Here is an 18,958-nt window from a genome sequence, read left to right as displayed (position 1 = left end):
ACAACTCAGCAATAGAAAGGTAAACAGCCTAATTAAAAAGTCAGCAAAGGAATTGAATACACAGTTCTTCAAAGAAGATATACAAATGGATGACACATGAAAAACTGTTCAACATCATTGGTCATTAAATTCAAATCAAACCCACAATGAGATACCACTTCAACCCACTAGGATGGCTTTAATGGGGAAAAAAGTTGGCAAGGATGCAGAGGAATTGTGCATTGCTGGTGAGAATGTAAAATGTTGCAGCCACTATGTAAAATGGTTTGGCAGTTCCTCAAAAAGATAAACAATTACCATATGATCCAACAGTCCTACTCCTAAGTATATATCCAAGAGAAATGAAAATATATGTCTACACAGAAACTTGTACACGAATGTTTATAGCAGTGTTCATAACAGGCAAAAGGTGGAAACAACCCAACTGTCCATCAGTGCATGAATGGATAGATAAATTGTGGCCTATAAATTCAATGGAATATTATTCAGCCATAAAAGGAATGAAGTATTGATACCAGCTACTACTTGGATGAACCTTGAAAATATTCTGCTAAGTAAAAGAAACCAGACACAAAAGGGCACATATGATTGCTTTTTGGTTTTTTTTTTAACTGAAGTATAGTTGATATACAATATATAAGTTACAGGTGTACAATATAGTGATTCACAGTTTTTAAAGGTTATAGTGCATTTATAGTTATGTTTTTTAAATAGCTCTTTATTGGAGTATAATTGCTTCATAATACTGTTAGTTTCTGTTGTACAACAAAGTGAATCAGTCATATGCATACATATATCCCCATATCCCCTCCCTCTTTTTTTTTTTTTATTTTGGGTTTTTATTTATTTATTTATTTATTTATTTTTGGCTGTGTTGGGTCTTCGTTTCTGTGTGAGGGCTTTCTCTAGTTGCGGCAAGTGGGGGCCACTCTTCATCGCGGTGCGTGGGCCTCTCACTATCGCGGCCTCTCCTATTGTGGAGCACAGGCTCCAGACGCGCAGGCTCAGTAATTGTGGCGCACGGGCTTAGTTGCTCCGCGGCATGTGGGATCTTCCCAGACCAGGGCTCGAACCCGTGTCCCCTGCATTGGCAAGCAGACTCTCAACCACTGCGCCACCAGGGAAGCCCATGTTCTCTGTTAGAGTGAGTCTGCTTCTTTTTGTTATATTCACTAGTTTGTTGTATTTTTTAGATTCCACATACAAGTGATATCATACAGTATTTGTCTTTGTCTGTCTGACTTATTTCACTTAGCATAATGTCTTCCAAGTCCATCCATGTTGTTGCAGATGGCAAAATCTCCTTTTTTATGGCTGAATAGTATGCCATTAATTTATACATATATATGTTATATATAACATATATTACATGTATGTTATATATAATGTATATACTATATACATTCCACATCTTTTTTTTTTTTTTGGCTGCGTTGGGTCTTCGTTGCTATGCATGGGCTTTCTCTAGTTGTGGCAAGTGGGGGCTACTCTTTGTTGTAGCGCACAGGCTTATCATTGCAGTGGCTTCTCGTTGCAGAGCATGGGCTCTAGGCATGTGGGCTTCAGTAGTTGCAGCACACAGGCCCTAGAGCACGTGGGCTTCAGTAGTTGTGGCACGCAGGCTCAGTAGTTGTGGCAAGTGGGCTCAGTAGTTGCAGCACACAGGCTCTAGGGTGCGTGGGCTTCAGTAGTTGTGGCGTGTGGGCTCTAGAGCACAGGCTCAGTAGTTGTGGCGCAAGGGTCTTAGTTGCTCTGTGGCATGTGGGATCTTCCCAGGCCAGGAATTGAACCCATGTCCCCTGCACTGACTGGTGGATTCTTAACCATTGTGCCACCAGGGAAATCCCATACCACATCTTCTTTATCCATTCATCTGTTGATGGACATTTAGGTTGCTTCTGTATATGATTCTTTTATATGAATAGGTAAAACCATAGAGACAGAAAGCAGATTAGAGGTTACCAAGGGATGTGGATAGAATGGGGGACATGGAGAGTGGTTACTTAATGGTTACGGGGTGTTTTTATGTGGTGATGAAAAGGGTTTAGAAACTAGAGAGAGCTTACCAGCTCTCTATGCACAGTGCACAACATTGTGAATATACTAAATACTAGTGAGTTATAATGGTCAAAGTAAAGTGGTTAATTTTATGTTAGGTGAATTTCACCTCAAAAAAAGGAGAAAAAAAAGTTTCTTCATGGAAAGAGTTTACTAAGGCTTTTTGTTGTGGGAAGGTTATTCCCACGGAGGAAGGCTGAGGAGTAGGGACATCAGGGAGGTGAATTTGGCAGCGGCTTTTGGCAGAAGAGTCAATGGTTGGCTCAGACAGTGTCGCAAGAACCCGTACCCTGAGCAGCATGAACCACAAAGCAGGGCTGGTTCGCCTCCCATTTACCTGCCAGGTGTGACACAGAAGGGTTTTGTACTCCTTGCCTGAGCTGAAAGACAGGGACTCTTACTTCTATCACACAAATAAGCATAGTCAACTAAGGACAAACAGAGTCACACACTGCCTAGTGATCAGTAAGTAAAAACCCTGGATGCTCAAAACTGTTCTTGAAAGTCGACTAAAATCTTCCTGAAGAATGTATGGTCTATATGGTTCTGTGTATACAATCTTACATAGAATAATCTTTGGCACACCTGCTTTTGAGAACCATTGACTAAACTAAGAGAACAAAAGGAGAAGTCTGCAATTAGATACTGGGGCATTCTGACCATTGTATCTTGAAGAGAACTCCTAAGTTCCTGGAGGTAAAGGGGTTGGCTGGAGAATTCTAATGTGCTTTGACCTGCTTACAGACTTTACTCCTTTCCAGTTTTCACCTTAAGACCGTATAACAGGGGTCCCCAACCCCCAGTCCACGGACCGGTACCGGTACAGGTCCATGGCCTGTTAGGAAGTGGGCCACACAGCAGGAGGTGAGTGGCGGGTGAGCGAGCGAAGCTTCATCTGTATTTACAGCCACTCCTCATCGCTTGCATTACCGCCTGAGCTCCACCTCCTGCCAGATCAGTGGTGGCATTAGATTCTCATAGGAGTGCAAACCCTATTGTGACCTGCGCATAAGAGGAATCTAGGTTGCGCACTCCTAATGAGAATCTAATGCCTGATGATCTGAGGTGGAGCTGAGGAGGTGATGCTAGTGCTGGGGAGCGGCTGCAAACACAGATTCTCATTAGAAGAGAGGTTTGACTGCACAGAAACCATAATAGATCAATTGCTTGCAGACTAATATCAAAACCCTACCAGTGAGTGGCAAGTGACAAGTAAGCTGCATCTTACGGAGTAGACTGGACATAAGCAGAACGCTTTGGGTGTCACTGTCTCCCATCACCCCCAGATGGGACCATCTAGTTGCAGGAAAACAAGCTCAGGGCTGCCACTGATTCTGCATTATGGTGAGTTTTATAATTATTTCATTATGTATCACAATGTAATAATAATAGAAATAAAGTACACAATAAATGTAATGTGGTTGAATAATCCTGAAACCATTCCCTCCCCCGCCCCCCAGTCCGTGGAAAAATTGTCTTCCACGAAACCGGTCCCTGCTGCCAAAAAGTTGGGGATCACTGCTCTATAACATTAATTCAGTTAGTGAATTGGTCTGTGGCTGTGAGGACTAAATGAGATAATAAAGGCACTAGGTTTGCTGCTGGATTTAAATCTAAATTGTGCTTGGTCAGAGCCACATGTGTACTATTTCATAGGTTTTGTATTCTGCTCATTTCTTTAAAAAATATTTTATTATATAAATGCTCATAAAGAATGACTATAGAAAGAAATTACTCGAGTCCCCAAATTCCATATATTCATTGTTAGCCTTGTCTCCTTTGTTGGGTTTTGTGAGCTTACTATGCACTCAGTTTTCTATTTCTTTTAACATCAAAACAGATTCTGAATCTCTGCAAACATTAGAATGACTTCAGTATCTCATTAAGTGGACAAACCACTATTTACTTAGCCAGTTCTCTGTAGTTGGACATTAAGATTAGTTTCCTCATTAACAAATAATGTGATGACCATATTTTTGCATAAGGATTATTCTATATTTAGATAATTAAAAAAGGAATCGCTGAGTCAAAGGATGTCAGTGTTTTGATTAACACTTGAGTCGATTTACCCTGTTATAAAACAGACACAACTACACTTTTCACAACATGCTCCTTAGAACTGACAATTATCATTCAGAAGAAAAACACTTTTCTAGTTTGACAGCTGAAAAATTATATATCATTGTTTGTAAAATTTTAAAGTAGGGATGTATTTTTAAGTTATTTCCTCTTTTGTATATTGTCTTAAAAATAAACTTCTGTGATAGACATTTTTCCATGTTATTACATAAATCTTCATAATGATGACCGAATGTACATTTAGTGAGTGTAACATAACTTGGTCATTCTTCCTATTTGGGGAATTCATAGTATCTCTGATTTTCTATGACTTCAAATCAGGCAGTAATGAATATTTTATGTAGAAATATTTTTTCTTTGGATTTTCTAAGTTTTTAGGAGCAATATTCATGATTCAAAGGCAGGCAATAGAAAGAAAGAAACTCTCACTAAATGAATCCAGGTGTATGCATAAAAGATCTCTGGAAAGCTATGTATGAGGAATTGGCCAGTTCAGTTGCCTGTGGGGAAAGGACCCTAGTTCAAGGGGAAAAGGAATGGATGGGAGAGTTTCCACGCTATTCCATTTAGAACTTTAAAAATATTGAACCGTGTGAGTGCACTACCTAGTTAAAAAAATTAAGTACATTTAAAAAATTAAAAATGGTAAAATAATGAATGTAAAGAAATAAATCCACCAGGAGGCAGCATTGCTCTGTCAGGAGGAAGGAAACGCAGCAAATGTGTGGGCTCAGTCTTATTCATGGATGCTCGGATTGTGGGTTGGATTTTTTCTTCCTAACCTTCTGTATTTTCAATTTTCTACAACACCTATACAGAAATAAAATACACTTTAAGGAAAGAAGGAGGTGTCAAGCCCTGCCCCTCTTTAGCTGTAGGGCCATACCTTTGTCCATGTTTATAAATTCCTAAAAGTAAGGTTACTGAGGGAGGGGTGGCTACATTTAAAATGTTGATAGATCTACCAGGTAGCCTTCCAGTGGTACCACCCTACACCACTCATAATGGTGTATGCAGGTGCCAACACAGTGTATTGTTACAGTGTTAGAGCTTGTTCAATTTAATTTTAATTTAAGTTAAAAATATCTCCTTGTTTTAATTAGTATATATTTAGCTATAAGGGACATTAGTTATGTTTTCATATATTTAAAAGCAATTTACATTTATTTTTCTGTGAACTACTTCCTTCACCCTACCGAGGGCTGGGAATTTGTCCATGTTTTTTTCCCACTGCTCTGTGCACTGAACACATGTTGTTGAATAAATGAATGATGAGTAACTTTTCTGAGCTCACATTCCTCATCTATAAAATGGGGATGTGTCTTCTTGTTGCTTCATGGGGGGCAGGACTGAGCCTTCCGCTAAATTCAGTTTGGATATCTGAGACTGATGACCCTATACATGCACCACAAGTGTTTGAAAGGATTTATTATAGCCATAATGAGGTTTTCTGGGGAGAGCAGGGCAGGGCCCCAAGCAGGCCCGAAAATGGCTTGAGAGAGTCAGGTGGGGCAACTGACTGTCCCATTTCACTGTGCTTGCTGGGGTGGGGGGCTGTGGTAAGGTCCTATAGAAGGGCCAAGGCATGTATGGCTTGGACATCCCACAGGTGCTAATAGAGAGTGCCCACAGCTTTCTTAAGAGCTTGAAAGCTGTCAGCAGTCAAACAGCAAAGAAAAGTGGGCTCTGGTATTACAGGATGAAGAACCTCATCTCACTGAAGATTAAATGAGGTAGTATACACAACAAGGTTGCTGCAGAGGAAGTGGTTAATGAATGTTTGCCATTTTTATTGTTATTCTTGAGTCTTTCAATTCTAGTTTTGTAAGGGGTTTTTTTCTTTTGAGTATAACCTTAGAATTTTTTTTTTTTTTCTGGAGTGAGATCTATAGTTACAGAGTTTGTTCACTTTTACATATCACATGGCTTACTTGTCTTTGTTTCATCCCACTGAACCAGGTACAGGGCTTTGCATGAAATCAAAGAAGGGGCATGCCCATTTCCAGAATCCTCATATTGACGGCCACGCACAGTGCTGGGTGCTTCATATATGTCGTGTCAGGGAATGCTAGTTGACACGAATGAAAGAGAATATCCCTGGGGTATGGGCTGGGGAGGCTGATTGGTAAAGCTGAATATGTGCATATCCACTCTTAGATATATACCCAACAGAAATGCTGACATATGCTCACAAGAAGACACGTACAGGAAAAGCATATAGTGATTCTCTTCATAATAGCCCAAACTGTACAAATATCCATCAACAGTACAACAAATAAATTGTAGTATATCCACACATTGGAATATTGCACATCAAGGTCTATGAAAGGGATACACACAGTAACACAAATATGGATGAATCTTCTATAAAAATGTCAAGTGACAGAAGCCAAGACCAATCACAAAATACATACTGTGTTATTCCACTCATATGAAAGGCAAAAACTAATCTCTGCTTCCACAATCTAGGATAATGGTTACCTTTAGAGGGGGCACAAAGGGAGATTCTAGGTTGCTTGGTAATGTTCTATTTTTTGATTTGGGTGCTGGGTGGGTTTAGTTTGTGAAAATTCAGCAAGCTGCACATATGAATGCATTTCTGTGTGTATGTTAAGATCCTACAAAAAATTAAAAAAAAATCCTTATTGGAGAAAATCTGAAAGGAAACTTGCCATGTTAACTGTGGTAGTGTCTCAGTGATGAGATTCTGGCAGGTATTTTCCCCTTCTTTTCCTGTATGTTCCTAATTTACAACAATTTATTCAAAATTTTTAATTGAATGCCTACTATGTACTAGGCACTGTTCAATTCAACTCTGCTGGATATACAAAAGTGAACAAAATAGAATTCTCTGTACTTGATGAGCTAACATCCTATCTAAAAGGGGAAGATGGACAATAAATAATAAACATGCAAATAAATAACTGCTTTGGAGAAAAGGAAATCAGGACGAGGGAGATGGTGAGTGCTACGAGTATGAAGCTATTTAATTAGGTTGGTCAGAAAAGGCCTACTGATAAAGAGCAATTTGAGCAGAAACCTGTTGGATGTAAGGGAGCAAGTCATGCAGAAAATGTTGGGGATTGAGAAGGATTCTAGGTGGAGGGCACAGCAACTGCAAAGGCACTGAGGTGGGAATGTATTTTCCAGAGACTATCAGGAAAGTCACAGGCCACTTATCAATTGACTGCATCTCAAGTCCTTTTTGACAGCTGGCACGATTTTAAGGTTTGTCAATGGAGGGTGCTGGAGAGACATTGCAGGAGAAGAGGGCTTTCTGTTCTGGTTCTGCTGTGCTCTCAGCCCACTTCTGCAGGGAAGATGGCTTCTTTAGTACTGCCTCCTGCAGTGCACATTGGCCATCAGCACCCAGCGACCAGCAGCTTCCCCTGGCACCTGTCTTGGGTGGTTCTGTACAGAATGCCTCTGGGGAGATACCTCACCATGAATGGCTTTCCCTGGCCATTGCTAGAGGGCAGATTCCCAGCAGCTTCCACTAGTGAGGACCACGGTAACTCCTCTGCCATCTGTAGAGCCACAGCATGCCCTCTCCAGCTAAGCCTGATCTCAACCTCGTTTGGGGCTGGGGAGTGGGCTCTTTTTGGGCTCTCAGGCCTAGGGTTAGAAGCTGCTCCTTAAATATGAAACCCCTGTATTTTTTGGTGTTCTCCAACCCCTGATTACTCCAACCCCCTGTTATGGTCAATAACTCTTTGTGTTAAACTTTCCCCATGCACATTACTGATGGTTTCTGTCTCATGAATAAACCCTGACTGACACAGTCAACCTGGCTCTAAAGGAGTGGGCAAGTAAGAGGATGGAGGAGATGAAGTTAGAGAGCAGCTAGGGGCCCTGAAGGACACTTGTTTTCACTCTGAGTGGGAGGGGATCGGAGCAAAGGAATGACATGACATGACAGATTTTGGAAGGTTCCATCTGGCTGCTTAGAGGAGAAGGAACAACTCATTGTTTTGACTTGCATTTCTCTAATAATTAGTGATGTTGAACATCTTTTCATTTATCTGTTAGCCATCTATATGTCTTTTATTCAGGTATTCTGCCCATTAAAAATTTTTTTTTAGTATTGAGTTGTATGAACTGTTCACATATCTTGGATATTAACTCCATGTCAGTCATATCATTTGAAAATATTTTCTCTCATTCCATTGGTTGTCTTTTTGTTTTGTTGATGGTTTTGTTGAAACCATCAACAAAACAAAAATCAAAAAGCTTTTAAAAGCAAAGGCTTTTAAGTGTAATAATGTCCCATTAGTTTATTTTTGTTTTTATTACTTTTGCCTTAGGAGACAGTTCCAAAAAATGTTGCTATGATTTTGTGTCAAAGGGTGTCCTGCCTATGTTCTCTTCTAGGAGTTTTATGGTTTCAAGTCTTACATTTACTCTTTAAACCACTTTGAATTTATTTTTGTATATGATGTGAGGAAATGTTGTAATCACATTGTTTTACATGTAGCTGTCCAGTTTTCCCAGAACCACTTATTGAGGAGACAGTCTTTTCTCCATTATATATTATTGCCTCCTTTGTTGTAGATTAATTGACCATAGGTACATGGTTTATTTCTGGGCCTCTATTTTGTTCCATTGATCTATGTGTCTGGTTTAGTGCCAGTACTATGCTGTTTTGATTACGGTAGCTTTGTAGTATAGTATGAACTCTGGGAAAGTGATACTTCCAGCTTTGTTCTTTTTCTCAAGATTGCTTTGGCAATTCGGGTTTTTTTGTGGTTCCATATGAATTTTGGGATTATTTGTTCTAGATCTATGAAAAATTTCATGGTATTTTGATAAGGATTGCATTAAATCTGTAGATTGCTTTGTGTAGTATGGCCATTTTAACAATATTAATTCTTTGAAACTAAGGGCATGGGATATTCTTCCATTTCTTTGTATCATCTTCAGTGTCTTTCATTAGTGTTTTATAGTTTTCAGAGTATAGGTCTTTCACCTCCTTGGCCAAATTTATTGCTAGGTATTTTATTCTTTTTGATGCAATTTTAAATGAAAATTTATAAAACTTTCTCTTTCTGATAGTTAATTATTAGTATATAGAAACAACAGATTTCTGTATATTAATCTTGTATCCTGCTACTTTGCTGAATTAATGTAGTAGTTCTAATAGTTTTTGAGTGGAGACTTTAGGGCTTTCTATATAAAGTATCGTGTAATCTGCAAATAGTGACAGTTTTACTTCCTCCATTCCAATTTGGATACCTTTTATTTCTTCTTCTTGTCTGATTTCTGTGGCTAGGACTTCCAATATTATGTTAAACAGAAGTGGTGAGAGTGGGCATCCTTGTCTTTTCCTAAATTTATAGGAAAGGCTTTCAGCTTTTACCATTGAGTATGATACTGGTTGTGGGCTTGTCATAAATGGCCTTTATTATGTTGAGATATGGTCCCTCTATGCCCACTTTGATGAGAGTTTTTATCAGGAATGAGTGTTGAATTTTGTCAAATGCTTTTTCTGCAGCTATTGAGATGATCATGTGATTTTTATCCTTCCTTTTTTTAATGTAGTGTATCACATTGATTGACTTGTGAATTTTTTAAAATAAATTTATTTATTTATTTATTTATTTATGACTGTGTTGGGTCTTCATTGCTGTGTGTGGGCTTTCTCTAGTTGTGGCGAGTGGGGGCTACTCTTTGTTGTGGTGGCTGGGCTTCTCATTGCAGTGGCTTCTCTTGTTGCGGAGCATGGGCTCCAGGCACACGGGCTTCAGTAGTTGTGGCATGCAGGCTCTAGAGCACAGGCTTGGTAGTTGTGGCGCCTGGGCTTAGTTGCTCCGCAACATGTGGGATCCTCCCTGACCAGGGCTCAAACCCGTGTTCCCTGCATTGGCAGGTGGACACCAGGGAAACCCAATTTGTGAATGTTGAACCATCCTTGTGTTCCTGGAATAAATCCAACTTAATCATTATGTATCATCCTTTTTATATTTTGTTGGATTTCATTTGCTAATATTTTGTTGAGGATTTATGCATCAATATTCATCCAAGATGTTGGCCCGTAATTTTTTTTTTTTAATAGTGTCTTTGGCTTTGGTATCAGGGTAATGGTGGTGTTGTAGAATGATTTTGGGATTGTTCTGTCCTCTTCAATTTTTTGGAATAGCTTGAGAAGGATAGGTATTAGTTCTTCTTTATATGTTTGGTAAAATTTCCCTGTGAGGGATTTCCCTGATGGCGCAGTGGTTAAGAATCCACCTGCCAATGCAGGGGACATGGGTTCAAGCCCTGGTCTGGGAAGATCCCACATGCCACAGAGCAACTAGGCCTGTGTGCCACAACTGCTGAGCCTGTGCCCTAGAGCCCGCGAGCTACAACTACTGAAGCCTGCGTGCCTAGAGCCCATGCTCCACAACAGGAGAAGCCACCGCAATGAGAAGCCCGTGAACCAAAATGAAGAGTGGCCCCTGCTTGCCACAACTAGAGAAAGCCCACGCACAGCAACGATGACCCAATGCAGCCAAAAAAAAAAAAAAAAAAATTTCCCCGTGAAGCCTTAAGTCCTGGACTTTTGTTTGCTGGGAGTTTTAAAATTTTTTATTTATTTTTATTTTTTTATTACAAATTCAATTTTACTACTAGTGAGTGGTTTGTTCAAATTGTTTGTTTATTCTTGATTCAGTCTTGTCAGGTTGTATGTTTCTAGAAATTTGTCCATTTCTTCTAGGTTGTCCAATTTGTTGGCATATAACTGTTTGTAGTATATTCTCTTATGATTTTTTGTATCTCTGTGATATTGGTTGTTATTTCTCCTCTTTCATTCTTATTTTATTTACTTGAGTCCTCTCTCTTTTCTTCTTGGTGAACCTGGCTAAAGGTTTATCAATTTTATCTTTAAAAAAGAACATATCTTGGTTTCACTGATCTTTTCTATTTTTTTGGTCTCGATTTTATTGATTTCCTCTCTGATCTTTATATTTCCTTCCTTCTGCTGATGTTGGGCTTTGTTCTTTTTCTAATTCTTTTAGGTGGTAGGTTATGTTGTTTGAGATTTTTCTTGTTTCGTGAGGAAGGCTTGTATAGCTATAAACTTCCCTCTTAGAACTGATTTTGCTGCATCCCATAGATTTTGGAGTGTTGTGTTTCCATTTTCATTTGTCTTGAGGTATTTTTCTGATTTCCCCTTTGATCTCTTCATTGACCTATTGGTTTTTTTTTTGTATAGTAATCTTTTATTTATTTATTTATTTTTATATTTATTTTTGGCTGTGTTGGGTCTTCATTTCTGTGCGAGGGCTTTCTCCAGTTGCGGTAAGCGGGGGCCACTCTTCATTGCGGTGCGTGGGCCTCTTCACTATCACGGCTTCTCTTGTTGCGGAGCACAGGCTCCAGATGCGCAGGCTCAGTAGTTCTGGCTCACGGGCCTAGTTGCTCCGTGGCATGTGGGGTCTTCCCAGACCAGGGCTCGAACCCGTGTCCCCTGCATTAGCAGGCAGATTCTCAACCACTGCGCCACCAGGGAAGCCTGACCTATTGGTTTTTTAGTAGCATGTTGTTTAGTCTTCATGTGTTTGTTCTTTTCCCATTTTTCTTTCTGTAGTTGATTTATAGTTTCATACCATTGTGACTGGAAAAAAAATGCTTGATATAATTTCTATCCTCTTAAATTTGTTGAGACTTGTTTTGTGGCCCAGCATGTGATCTATCCTGGAGAACGTTCCATGTGCACTTGAAAAGAATACATATTCTGCTGCTTTGGGATGTAATGTCCTGTAGTTATCTGTTAAATCCAGCTGGTCTATTGTATCATTTAAGACCACTGTTGCCTTATTGATTTTCTGTCTGGATGATCTGTCCATTGATGTAAGTGGGATATTAAAGTCCCCTACTATTATTGTATTATTGTCAGTTTCTTCCTTAATGTCTGTTTGTATTTGCTTTACATATTTAGGTGCTCCTGTATTGGATGCATATATGTTAAGGAGTGTAATATCCTTTTCTTGTATTGATTCCTTTATTATTACCTAATGATTTTCTTGGTCTTTTGTTATAGCCTTTGTTTTAAAGTCTGTTTTGTCTGATATGAGTATTGCCACCCTTCTTGTCATTTCCATTTGCATGAAATATTTTTTTTCATCCCCTTACTTTCAGTTGTGTGTGTATGTCTTTGGCCCTGAAGTGAGTCTCTTGTAGGCATGATATTGAAGGGCCTTGTCTTTTTTTTTTTTTTTAAATCCAATCAGCAACCTTATGTCTTTTGAGTGCAGCATTTAGTCCACTAACATTTAAAACAATTATTGATGGGTCTGTACTTTTTGCCATTTTATTACTTGTTTTCCAGTTGTTTTTGTAGTTCTTCTTTGTTCTTTTCTTCTTCTTTTTGTTCTTCCAAACAAAGACGATTTTCTTTGGTAGTATGCTTGTGTTCCTTTTTTTCAGTTTTTGTGTATCCATCGTAGGTATTTTTTTTCTTTTGTATTTTTGAATTTTATTTTATTTTTTTATACAACATGTTCTTATTAGTCATCAATTTTATACACATCACTGTATACATGTCAATGCCAATCGCCCAATTCATCACACCACCACCCCCACCCACCCGCCGCTTTCCCCCCTTGGTGTCCATATGTTTGTTCTGTACATCTGTGTCTCAATTTCTGCCCTGCAAACCAGTTCATCTGTACCATTTTTCTAGGTTCCACATATATGTGTTAATATACGTTATTTGTTTTTCTCTTTCTGACTTACTTCACTCTGTATGACAGTCTCAAGATCAATCCATGTCTCAACAAATGACCCAATTTCGTTCCTTTTTATGGCTGAGTAATATTCCATTGTACATATGTACCACATGTTCTTTATCCATTCATCTGTCGATGGGCATTTAGGTTGATTCCATGACCTGGCTATTGTAAATAGTGCTGCAATGAACATTGGGGTGCATGTGCCTTTTTGAATTATGGTTTTCTCTGGGTATATGCCCAGTAGTGGGATTGCTGGATCACATGGTAATTCTATTTTTAGTTTTTAAAGGAACCTCCATACTGTTCTCCATAGTGGCTGTATCAATTTACATTCCCACCAACAGTGCAAGAGGGTTCCCTTTCCTCCACACCCTTTCCAGCATTTGTTGTTTGTAGATTTTCTGATGATGCCCATTCTAACTGGTGTGAGGTGATACCTCATTGTAGTTTTGATTTGCATTTCTCTAATAATTAGTGATGTTGAGCAGCTTTTCATTTGCTTCTTGGCCATCTGTATGTCTTCTTTGGAGAAACATCTATTTAGGTCTTCACCCATTTTTTGATTGGGTTGTTTGTTTTTTTAATATTCAGCTGCATGAGCTGTTTATATAATTTGGAGATTAATCCTTTGTCTGTTGACTCGTTTGCAAATATTTTCTCCCATTCTGAGAGTTGTCTTTTTGTCTTGTTTGTAGTTTCCGTTGCTTTGCAAAAGCTTTGAAGTTTCATTAGGTCCCATTTGTTTATTTTTGTTTTTATTTCCATTACCCTAGAAGGTGGATCAAAAAAGTTCTTGCTGTGTTTTATGTCAAAGAGTGTTCTTCCTATGTTTTCCTCTAAGAGTTTTATAGTGTCCAGTCTTATATTTAGGTCTCTGATCAATTTTGAGTTTATTTTTGTGTATGGTGTTAGGGAGTGTTCTAATTTCATTCTTTTACATGTAGCTGTCCAGTTTTCCCAGCACCACTATTGAAGAGACTGTCTTTTCTCCATTGTACTTTCTTGCTTCCTTTGTCATAGATTAGTTGACCATAGGTGTGTGGGTTTATCTCTGGGGTTTCTATTCTGTTCCATTGATCTATATTTCTGTTTTTGTGCCAGTACAATATCATCTTGATTACTGTAGATTTGTAGTATAGTCTGAAGTCAGGGAGTCTGATTCCTCCAGCTCCATTTTTTTCCCTCAAGACTGCTTTGGCTATTCGGGGTCTTTTGTGTCTCCATACAAATTTTAAGATTTTTTGTTTTAGTTCTGTAAAAAATGCCATTGGTAACTTGATAGGGATTGCATTGAATCTGTAGATTGCTTTGGGTAGTACAGTCCTTTTCACAATATTGATTCTTCCAATCCAAGAACATGGTATATCTCTCCATCTGTTTGTTTCATCTTTAATTTCTTTCATCAGTGTCTTATAGTTTTCTGCATACAGGTCTTTTGTCTCCCTAGGCAGGTTTATGCCTAGGTATTTTATTCTTTTTGTTGCAATGGTAAATGGGAGTGTTTCCTTAATTTCTCTTTCAGATTTTTCATCATTAGTGTACAGGAATGCAAGAGATTTCTGTGCATTAATTTTGTATTCTGCAACTTTACCAAATTCATTGATTAGCCCTAGTAGTTTTCTGGTGGCATCTTTAGGATTCTCTATGTATAGTATCATGTCATCTGCAAACAGTGACAGTTTTACTTCCTCTTTTCCAATTTGTATTCCTTTTATTTCTTTTTCTTCTCTGATTGCCATGGCTAAGACTTCCAAAACTATGTTGAAAGATAGTGGTGAGAGTGGACATCCTTGTCTTGTTCCTGATCTTAGTGGAAATGCTTTCAGTTTTTCACCATTCAGAATGATGTTTGCTGTGGGTTTGTCATATATGGGCTTTATTATGTTGAGGTAGGTTCCCTCTATGCCCACTTTCTGGAGAGTTTTTATCATAAATGGGTGTTGAATTTTGTCAAAAGCTTTTTCTGCATCTGTTGAGATGACCATATGGTTTTTATTCTTCAATTTGTTAATATGGTGTATCACATTGATTTGCGTATATTGAAGAATTCTTGCATTCCTGGGATAAACCCCACTTGATCATGGTGTATGATCCTTTTAATGTGTTGTTGGATTCTGTTTGCTAGTATTTTGTTGAGGATTTTTGCATCTATATTCCTCAGTGATATTGGTCTGTAATTTTCTTTTTTTGTGACATCTTTGTCTGGTTTTGGTATCAGGGTGATGGTGGCCTCATAGAATGAGTTTGGGAGTGTTTCTTCCTCTGCAACTTTTTGGAAGAGTTTGAGAAGGATGGGTGTTAGCTCTTGTCTAAATGTTTGATAGAATTCACCTGTGAAGCCATCTGGTCCTGGATTTGCTTGTTGGAAGATTTTTAATCACAGTTTCAATTTAATTACTTGTGATTGGTCTGTTCATATTTTCTATTTCTTCCTGGTTCAGTCTTGGATAGTTACACCTTTCTAAGAATTTGTCCATTTCTTCCAGGTTGTCCATTTTATTGGCATACAGTTGCTTGTAGTAGTCTCTTAAGATGCTTTGTATTTCTGCAGTGTCTGTTGTAACTTCTCCTTTTTCATTTCTAATTTTATTGATTTGAGTCCTTTCCCTCTTTTTCTTGATGAGTCTGGCTAATGGTTGATCAATTTTGTTTATCTTCTCAAAGAACCAGCTTTTAGTTTTATTGATCTTTGCTATTGTTTTCTTTGTTTCTATTTCATTTTTTCTGCTTTGATCTTTATGATTTCTTTCCTTCTACTAATTTTGGGTTTTGTTTGTTCTTCTTTCTCTAGTTCCTTTAGGTGTAAGGTTAGATTGTTTATTTGAGATTTTTCTTGTTTCTTGAGGTAGGCTTGTATAGCTATAAACTTCCCTCTTAGAACTGCTTTTGCTGCATCCCATAGGTTTTGGATCGTCATGTTTTCTTTGTCATTTGTCTCTAGGTATTTTTTGATTTCCTCTTTGATTTCTTCAGTGATTTCTTGGTTCTTTAGTAACGTAGTGTTTAGCCTCCATGTGTTTGTGTTTTTTACTTTTTTCCCCTGTAATTGATTTCTAATCTCATAGCGTTGTGGTCAGAAAAGATGCTTGATATGATTTCAATCTTGTTAAGTTTACTGAGGCTTGATTTGTGACCCAAGATGTGATCTATCCTGGAGAATGTTCTGTGCGCACTTGAGAAGTAAGTGTAATCTGCTGTTTTTGGATGGAAGGTCCTTTAAATATCAATTAAATCTATCTGATCTATCATATCATTTAAAGCTTGTGTTTCCTTATTTTCATTCTGGATGATCTGTCCATTGGTGTAAGTGAGGTGTTAAAAGTCCTCGACTATTATTGTATAGCTGTCAATTTCCTCTTTTATAGCTGTTAGCAGTTGCCTTATGTAGTGAGGTGCTCCTATGTTGGGTGCCTATATATTTATAATTGTTATATCTTCTTCTTGGATTGATCCCTTGATCATTATGAATGGCCTTCCTTGCCTTTTGTTACATTATTTATTTTAAAGTCTATTTTATCTGATACGAGTATTGCTACTCCAGCTTTCTTTTGATTTCATTTGCATGGAATATCTTTTTCCATCCCCTCACTTTCAGTCTGTATATGTCCCTAGGTCTGAAGTGCATCTCTTGTAGACAGCATATATAAGGGTCTTGTTTTTGTAACCATTCAGCGGCCTGTGTCTTTTGGTTGGAGTATTTAATCTATTCACATTTAAGGTAATTATTGATATGTCTGTTCCTATGACCATTTTCTTAATTGTTATGGGTTTGGTTTTGTAGGTCCTTTTCTTCTCTTGTATTTCTCACTTAGAGAGGTTCCGTTAGCGTTTGTTGTAGAGCTGGTTTGGTGGTGCTGAATTCTCTTAGCTTTTGCTTGTCTGTAAAGCTTTTGATTTCTCTGTCGAATCTGAATGAGATCCTTGCTGGGTAGATTAATCTTGGTTGTAGGTTCTTCCCTTTCATCACTTTAAATATATCATGCCACTCCCTTCTGGCTTGTAGAGTTTCTGCTGAGGAATCAGCTGTTCATCTCATGGGAATTCCCTTGTATGTTACTTGTCATTTTTCCCTTGTTGTTTTGAATAATTTTTCTTTGTCTTTAATTTTTGCGAATTTGCTTACTATGTGTCTTGGTGTGTTTCTCCTGGGTTTTTCCTGCCTGGGACTCTCTGTGCTTCCTAGACTTGGGTGGCTCTTTCCTTTCCCATGTTAGGGAAGTGTTTGACTATTATCTCTTCAAATATTTTCTTGGGTCCTTTCTCTCTCTCTTCTCCTTCTGGGACCCCTATAATGCAAGTGTTGGTGCATTTAATGTTGTCCCAGAGGTGTCTTAGGCTGTCTTCATTTCTTTTCATTCTTTTTTCTTTATTCTGTTCTGTGGCAGTGAATTCCACCATTCTGTCTTCCAGACATTCTGTCTTCACTTATCCGTTCTTCTGCCTCAGTTATCCTGTATTGTTTCCTTCTAGTGTATTTTTCATTTCATTTATTGTATCGTTCATCTCTGTTTGTTTGTTCTTTAATTCTTCTAGGTATTTGTTCTCTAATTCTTCTAGGTCTTTGTTAAACATTTCTTGCATCTTCTCCATCTTTGCCTCCATTTTATTTCCGAGGTCCTGGATCATCTTCATTACCATTATTCTGAATTCTTTTTCTGGAAGGTTGGCTATCTCCACTTCATTTAGTTGTTTTTCTGGGGTTTTATCTTGTTCCTTCATCTGGTACATAGCCCTCTGTCTTTTCATCTTGTCTATCTTTCTGTGAATGTGGTTTTTGTTCCACAGGCTGCAGGATTGTAGTTCTTCTTGCTTCTGCTGTCTTCCCTCTGGTGGATGAAGCTATCTAGGGGGCTTGTGCAAGTTTCCTGATGGGAGGGACTGGTGGTGGGTAGAGCTGGGTGTTGCTCTGGTGGGCAGAGCTCAGTAAAACTTTAATCTGCTTGTCTGCTGATGGGTGGGTCTGGGTTCCCTCCCTGTTGGTTGTTTGGCCTGAGGCAACCCAACACTGGAGCCTACCCGGCTCTTTGGTGGGGCTAATGGCGGACTCTGGGAGGGCTCACACCAAGGAGTACTTCCCAGATGTTCTTCTGCCAGTGTCCTTGTCCTCATGGTGAGCCACAGCCATCCCCCGCCTCTGCAGGAGACCCTCCAACACTAGCAGGTAGGTCTGGTTCAGTCTCCTATCGGGTCACTGCTTCTTCCCCTGCGTCCCAACACAACCACTACTTTGTGTGTGCCCTCCAAGAGTGGAGTCTCTGTTTCCGCTAGTCTTGTCAAAGTCCTGCAATCAAATCTCGATAGCCTTCAAAGTCTGATTCCCTAGGATTTCCTCCTCCCGTTGCCGGACCCCCAGGTTGGGAAGCCTGACGTGGGGCTCAGAACCTTCACTTCAGTGGGTGGACTTCTGTGGTATAAGTGTTCTCCAGTTTGTGAGTCACCCACCCAGCAGTTACAGGATTTGATTTTATTGTGATTGTTCCCCTCCTGCTGTCTCACTTTGGCTTCTCCTTTGCCTTTGGATGTGTGGTATCTTTTTTGGTGAATTTCAGTGTCTTCCTGTCGATGATTGTTCAGCAGTTAGTTGTGATTCCGGTGCTCTCACAAGAAGGAGTGAGCGCACGTCCATCTACTCTGCCACCTTGCTCCTGCTTTCCCCTATGTAGTTGTATTACTTTTAATATGAAAAAAGCCAGGAGAAAGTGTATGTTAATTAACATTTCCTTGTGAAGTGTTATTTTGTGATTTAGATTTTGTGAAAAATAAGTGACAGAAAAGCAAAAAAATGTGTGACACCTCCTTCACATATTTTCACATCCTGTCAAAACACACAAGGTTTCACTTAGCTGAAACTGGTTCAGAGGAACAATGTCTCTGTTTAATCGAATCCTTCAGAATGTATGTGGTGGTGGGGCAGGGGAGAGAGAGAGAGAGGGACAGAGGAAGCATATGGGAGGAAAGGGGAGGGGAGACGATTGAGGTTGGTTGTGGGTTGTAGCTGATGCCTGCAGAATTCTTGGGACAGGGCCTGGCACATGTAGGCACTTAATAAACACCTCTTACTGGTCCATTCCTCTCACACCAAACACCTGGAGCCAGATGAGCTCTGA

The sequence above is a fragment of the Balaenoptera physalus genome (assembly GCF_965194825.1).
Source record: "Balaenoptera physalus genome assembly, chromosome: 16".
Taxonomy (NCBI): Eukaryota; Metazoa; Chordata; class Mammalia; order Artiodactyla; family Balaenopteridae; genus Balaenoptera; species Balaenoptera physalus.
The sequence above is the reverse complement of the archived record's forward strand: the minus strand, read 5'-3'. Positions refer to the sequence as shown.